The sequence below is a fragment of the Emydura macquarii genome, unplaced genomic scaffold (assembly GCF_026122565.2).
Source record: "Emydura macquarii macquarii isolate MOO-44397 ecotype Brisbane River unplaced genomic scaffold, CSIRO-AGI_Emac_v2 contig_2768, whole genome shotgun sequence".
In the NCBI taxonomy this organism is placed as follows: Eukaryota; Metazoa; Chordata; order Testudines; family Chelidae; genus Emydura; species Emydura macquarii.
This window is the reverse complement of record NW_027132905.1, coordinates 16320383-16327376: the sequence shown is the minus strand read 5'-3', so window position 1 is coordinate 16327376 and position 6994 is coordinate 16320383.

The window sequence follows — 6994 nt, the reverse complement described above, 5'->3', positions numbered from 1 at the left end:
GATGGCAGGTGGTAACCTGCCAGCCCTGCGTCCATCATTGTTTTTCCCTTTTTAAATGTTTAGGAATTTAAAACTCCCCTACTATTCTATTTCAAACAAAGGTACATCCCTCCATTACCCTCAGTAAACCCCCATCTGTAAAAATGAAACCTTGCCTTTAATTCCTGATGAGTGAGTGTAAAATTGGCAATGACCATTCAATGGAAGCAGAGCACACTCACCCTCCCAAGTCATTAATGCCCCCTGACACCCATTAACCCTCCCTTCCTGTTTCATTGCCTCTCCTCCACCCTTGTCCTAGTGCTTTCTCTCTTTCAATGACTTGAGTTGAAATAAAAAATCATGTATTTCACATGGAAAGTTTCCACATCTTCTAGGAAGATCATTTTGCACCAGGAATAGAGTGAAATATTCTTGGGATCCAGCCCAAGCCTATTAAAAATAGCTCAGCATGTAGCCCTCAGTGCCAATCCATTCTGCCATCTGTGTGGATGGATGGATGGGTACCCCAATGAGCAGGCCTGCCTCAAACACAATGCCATAAATGACCAAAGCGCTCCCCATTGCACCAATTAGCAGCTGGCACACAGAGGGGAGGTGGAGACTATTAAGATCTGTCCTGGTTACATGCTGGTTAACATCCTACTTCTCTGCTCGCTACTTCCTCCCGTAGTCTGCTCTCCATCCCCCTCCAACCAGCTCGCATTTCATTTCACATTCCGAGAGCTGAAGGAATGCATTAGCACCAAATAAAAGTACAAGGAGCCCAAATGAAGGGCCCTGACGTCAACCCTCCCTGGAATTTGGAAGAGAAACAGTAAACAGTGGGATGAAAGGAGGTTATAAAAAGACTATGGGCTTTGAGGCTTATCCATGGAAGCAAGAAAAGAAAAGAAAAGAAAAAAAGAAAAGGTGCTGAAAGTTGGGGTTAGCTCTGCAATGAGGTGGCCACTGGTGTCTGGAAAGAGGGATCAGTGTGAAGGGAATGACAACCACAAAGAATCAAGACTGAAAAAATGTTTCTGTATTTGAAATTGCTTCTGTCCTTGCAGTCCACTCCTGATCAGTAGAAAGGGGTGGGAATTATTGTGTAATGTGCTACACAGTTAGACAACAGGGTTCTTGAGAGCGCCCTAGGGGAGGGGGAGAGGCAGTGCAAAAACTCCTAGGGCTCAATGAGAAATATGTTCATGTAATGTGGATTCTGACCATGTTACAGCAACAAATATTATTTCAACTTGTCCATGCTGTAGCTTTTTACCAAGCATAACAATGCTGTACCTACCATGCTATACCTGACTTGTACAAGTGCATCCTGGGAAGACCTGATCAGTTCTCCCATCCTACCTCAACTGCTACTAATGTCTGTGGATGTCCTTCAAGATGCCTCCTCCCCGGGGTGCAAGGCACTTTGGGATGTCTCCCTCACACAGAGACTTGGGAACTGGAGAATTGATCAAGCCAGTTACACAGACCCAATTAGGTGATCCCCTTTACACTGCAAAAGAAGTGGTTTAGGACCTGCTTACATCAAGTCCATTGTACCATAGCTTTGACCCCTAGAAAATTTTAACCTTGTTATGACAAGGTTAGAGAACAACTAAACTGTATCTGAGTCCCCTGACTCAATTACAGTTAGTTTTTAAATGGGGCCTACATTTTTAAAAGCAGGCAATACAGTTATGGCAAGGATCACCCTATAGCGTAATCATCATCCTGTGAGAAAAGTATCCTTCTTCACGCCTCTCTGCTAGGCCCTGTCTGATAGGGTATTGGAGATGAGTTGACTGGTGACAATGCTACTTATATAGCCCAGACTGATTTGCCAAACAGGGGCCTACTTAAGCCAGGGTACTTAGGAGGTGACAGAAGGCCAGGCATAACAGTGAGGCTGAGCATCAGGTGACAGCCCAGCATCTCTGCTAGTGGCTGGCCACCTGCTGGGGTGAGCGATGCTCAGATGTTTTGGTTGGGAGGAAGATCAAGGATTCAGGAATGGAAAGAATACCTGAGCCCATCCAAGGGGTCTAGAAGGAAGAGTAGGTCCCTAATGGATCCTTTTTATAAGCCTATTGGATTTCTGAAGATCCTTCTTCATTACTATATATTCCTCTCTACTTCTCTAATGGATCACTGAGGATCCCTTCTACAGCCATGTCAGATGCCTGAAAATCCCTTCCATGCTCCTACTGGATCCTTGAGGGTCTTATTCTTACCCTAATATACACATCCTACTCCCTTGGGACTCTGGATCCCAGAACCCAGGGGCTGCTGTAGCTGAGGAGCACTGAACCACAAGAATGCTTATTTGGGGGTGGGGGGCAGGGTAATCACGGAGTGGCATGAGCTATTCATCCTCCAACCCCTCTGGAGAAGAGATGTCAGCAGGAGCTGTAACATACCTGTGAACTGTCATTGGCCTCGCTTCTCACCCACCACTTCTGCATCTTAGCAGTGTCGAGACAGGGGAAGCCCAGCACTACTCAATTCACTGTCTACCAGGAAATGCATGCAAATCTAAAGGCTTGCAAGATCCATTCAGGAAAACCCCCATTCAGAAAAGAGTCATGTCAGCAACCCTCAGAGGGATCTGAGACTAACCTCAGCCTCTCACACCCAGAGCAGAGAGAGACTGGGAAAGCATCTGAGGTTGGCCTTAGGCTCACTTAAAATGGGGCACAGAAGTGGAGTAAGTACTCCTGAGTGAACAAGGGGCTCGTGTGAATACTTCTGCCTTTGTCCCTAACATTTGCCAGCTGGACAGCCCTGGAAATGTAAATTCTCTCTTGATCTACAGAACAGGCTCTTCCTTGAAAGTGGCAGGGCAAGTTTCCCCCATGATGTAAAATGAAATAAAGCAGAAACTCCTTCATTGCTTTGTTTTCAGTTTGTGGTTTTAGAATGAAGAATTCGTTCTTGACTGTGTAAAGCACTAAAGTTGTTAGTTCAAAGTGTACCTCCAGGACCTGGTTCTAGAACTACCTTCTGTATAATCAAGGGTTTGTAACTCTCCGGCATTTAGCCTACCAAGAAAAGCATCCTTTACCCTCTCTAGTCCCACCTGTACGGGGCTCCAGGCAGGGTAACTCTGCTGTTTGTTCATACATAAACACTCACCCCTTAATTTCAAGTAACAAAGGCATGAAGCAGAGTTGCACTCACAATCATAGAACCAAATCCCCAGATGGTGTAAACTGGCATCTATTGAAGTCAATGTATACCACCCTGAGCATCTGACCTATGAAATTCAAGCCTGAGCTCCTCCCTGAGCTGTCTGGTTTCTGTGTTCAGGCCTGTCTGTCCCTCCCTCTTGCCTCACAAAGTATCTCAGCTTTTTATATTCCAATCGTGACTTGAACTAGTGAGAACCACCTGGTCTGGTTACCAAAGTCCTGAAGCCTGACTTCCCCTTTTCTTCTATCCCACCCTCCACAGTCACTGACTCATCTATACTGTAACAACTACCATGGTGGTGGGGGGGACTGGTTACAAGATGGTTACTGCCTAACACAGTTTGGTCTTGCAATGTAGTTGGGAGTGAATTACATTTTAACGGTACTCCTAGCCTTACCATAGCCATAGATTTCAGCACAGTTTGGGAACATGCAAAACAGAGCTTAGTCCCATCTACACTGTAAATCCAAACTTGGTTTAAACCATGCTGGGGGACAACTGCTTTGTAACCAAGTCATCCGTCAGGGCAGTTATTATAATGCAGATCAGACTGTAAGGAACAATGTTTAAACATCAGTTTTTAACATACTCGGACACAGCCCAGCCTAGAACATGGTTCTTACAGAGTTTGGCCTCATCCACAATAACCCGCCAAACTGTCCTAGAAAGTGGTTTAGCTGGAACCATGTTTAAATTCAGTTTGAAAATGATTCTCAAACCACTGGAGATAAAACCTGCTTCTTTCCTGCTCATGATACGGAAGCCAGACAGAAGAAAAACCAGGTGCTAACTAGGTGAGCTAGATGTCTCATGTGTGATCATAATATAATGTCTCTTTCTAACAAGTAACAGATGGTCTAATGTAACCTTGTGGTCTCTGCTGGGCTGATACCAAGGACTACTCACTTATGTGGGACAGTCACTGAACTAATTCATATAGCTCCCTTTAAAAGTGCTATTTATAGAAGGAAAACAGAAGCTTTGGACATGGGTATTACCCCAGCTGCGTCTGATCTGGCACTGTGTGTATGTTATATGTTCATTATATATGCTGTGTATGTTGGTTGTGAGTTTTGTGTGTGATATGTGCTTGTAGTGTGTGTCATGTGTTATATGTTGCCCGTGTACATGTGTTGGGTGTGTGCATTTTGTGACTGAGTGGCTGCCTGCTTTTTTCTGTGCTGTGCTGTTTCAGGTCCTTCCTTGACTATGTTTACATATTCAGAAGTAGACAAAATGGCCAGAATTCAGCGTGTATATGCGTTTGTGGTTCTGCTTGGCAACCAGCAAAACCTGGAACAGGCTGCTAACACTAAACATGCCTTTTTATCACTTCAAGACAAATTGGTTTGTCAGCAACAGGAAGTGATGTTACTGCCTTTCTCACAAAAGGGAAACTCCTAGTAGTTTGTTTCCATGGGAACATAGACAACTGTGTAATGACAAATTTATATAATCTTAAAGTTACACACACCATTTTTGTGCCTCACTCACTAAGGGCTTAAAGGTCTGATACAAAATATAGGGTCTTATCCTGAGAGGCCTGGAAACACCACTCAGTGTGCAGCCCATAGATTGTGATTGTGAGAATCTTGGAGGGTGGGTCTCAAAGCTCTGACTCATGCTAAACAGTGTGTCATGGTATACTGAGCCAATGATAATGCATAGCACACAGAATGCATATGGGGGAGCAGAAGGGCAAAAACACCCCCTGAGCATTTAGAGCTGGTAAAATGAAGTTTAGTTAGGCTGAATTACCCTGGCTTCTCTCCTGCAAATAAAAAACTGAGCACGTCATTACACTGATAATATTTTCTACAGTTGTGATTGGTCTTTCTCTGCCCTGTGTAACTGGCTGTTTGTTCCAGCCCCCTCCTGTCCACTCTCCCCCCCCCCCCCCCCCCCCCCCCCCGTTTCCTAGTCTCTTCAGCTCAGCTTCGTTCCACACCTACCCCTCGTAACTTCCTCCCCTACCTCTTTGCAATGCTCTTTCCCCTTCACCCTTCCTTGTCTTTCTGCTAAGACCTAATCCTTTCCTGACTAAACCTCACCATCTCCCCCCAAAATTGTGGCACTAATATGACGTTTGCCACTGTCACATTGATCTCTCTGTTTGTATGTTGGATCTAGGGTGACCAGACAGCAAGTGTGAAAAATAAGGACAGGGAGTGGGGCGTAATAGGCGCCTATATAAGACAAAGCCCCAAATATCAGGATATCTGGTCACCCTAGTTGGATCCTTTGCTCTTCATCCATTTGGAGGGGTACGGTCTTTGGGGCAGGGCCTGTCTACCACTCTGTGTTTGTACAGCACCTAGCACAATAGGGCCCCAGTCTTGGATGTCCCCTAGGCACTACTGTAATAAGCATGATTAAGATTATGAGCATATATTGCAACCCTTTAGAACTAGAAATGTATTTTTGCTTTGTTGCAGGGAAAGTTTTAACCAGCTTGAATTAGCTTGCTTTTTAGGAATGTGATTTCTGCTGAAGCAGCTCTAACAGGTGCCCTCTATCAGGTGCCTGGTTAGGTTGTAAAAAACAACCAACTGCCAGGTAATGAGTTTTATTGTTCCCAGAAACACATAAACAAGCCTCCATGGCTAATGGGGAGCAGAATTCTGTTTGAACTCTGATCAATGGGCGGGATCTTTTTTGTTTTTGTCAGTTACACCACCCTGGCTGCCAAGGTTGTATTTTTCCACTGAATAAGCTTTGTTTTGAAGGTGAACGCTTGTTCCGCTGATCACTTCAGGTGTAAAGAGGCTCATATATTTAGAAATAGCCTTACTCATTTTACAGGGAATGTGCTGGTGGGTGTAATTCCATGGAACAATAAAACCTTCAAGTGCATTTCCATGAAACAAGAAAAGGAAGTGGGTAGCATTCCGGGATTTGGGGAGTGGGAGAGGCTCTGGGGGAGTATTATTCAGTTCCAGTAGGAGGCTCATGTATGCAATGAATTGTAGGGAGGAAGGGGTTCTCACTTCAGTGGTTGGTGAACAGGGATCTTTGTTTACTTCCATTTGTTTTTGTCCCTTGTGGTCAGGTTGTGGCTCGCTGATTGCTAAAGTATACTCCTGAAGGCAGAGAAGCAACTGGGGAATACTTAACCTGGTAGAATTTCAGACCTAGCTGTACAATCATCTTAACTTTTAAGGGCACTTCCTCCCAAGAGAACAGAACTGAATTTTACATAGAAGGGATTTACATTAACACTTCAGTTATCTCACAAGGCTTTACAAAGCAATTAATTATGTGGTGTCTAGCTCAGCACTGGTTGTGTAGGCAAACAGCAGTTATTTTACGCTCCGTAAGAGCTCACGCATAACCTTGGACTTCAAGTCTACTTTAATGATAAGTGCCTTCATTTCAGGTAAAAAGACAGGGTCAAATTCTGCTTTTATCTGCATCTGTGCAAACCCATCTTCAAGGAGGCTGCATAATAGCCAAGAGCAGAATTAGATCCCCTGGATTTTAAAGACATGGGGCCTGATCATGCCAAGCTCCTTCTGGGTTGGTTGCAAGAAGCCAGCTACAGTTGCAGTTCTGGCACTCTTCTGAGCAGAAGGCTAAAATTGCTAGTGATATTAATTACTCTAAATATAGAGGGAAGCAGGTGGGCCCATACCTGTACCCACCCTCTACCTACAGCATTACCTGGTCTCAGCAGGACATACATGGGGGGCACAGTAACTGCAGTCCTGAGTGTACAATCTCTCCCACAACTCCCAGTGGGATAGCCTGATGCTAAATCACCCACAGGGCTGTGCTCAGCTGATCCCATACTGTTTCATTGTAGGTTACCCTCATGTTGTAG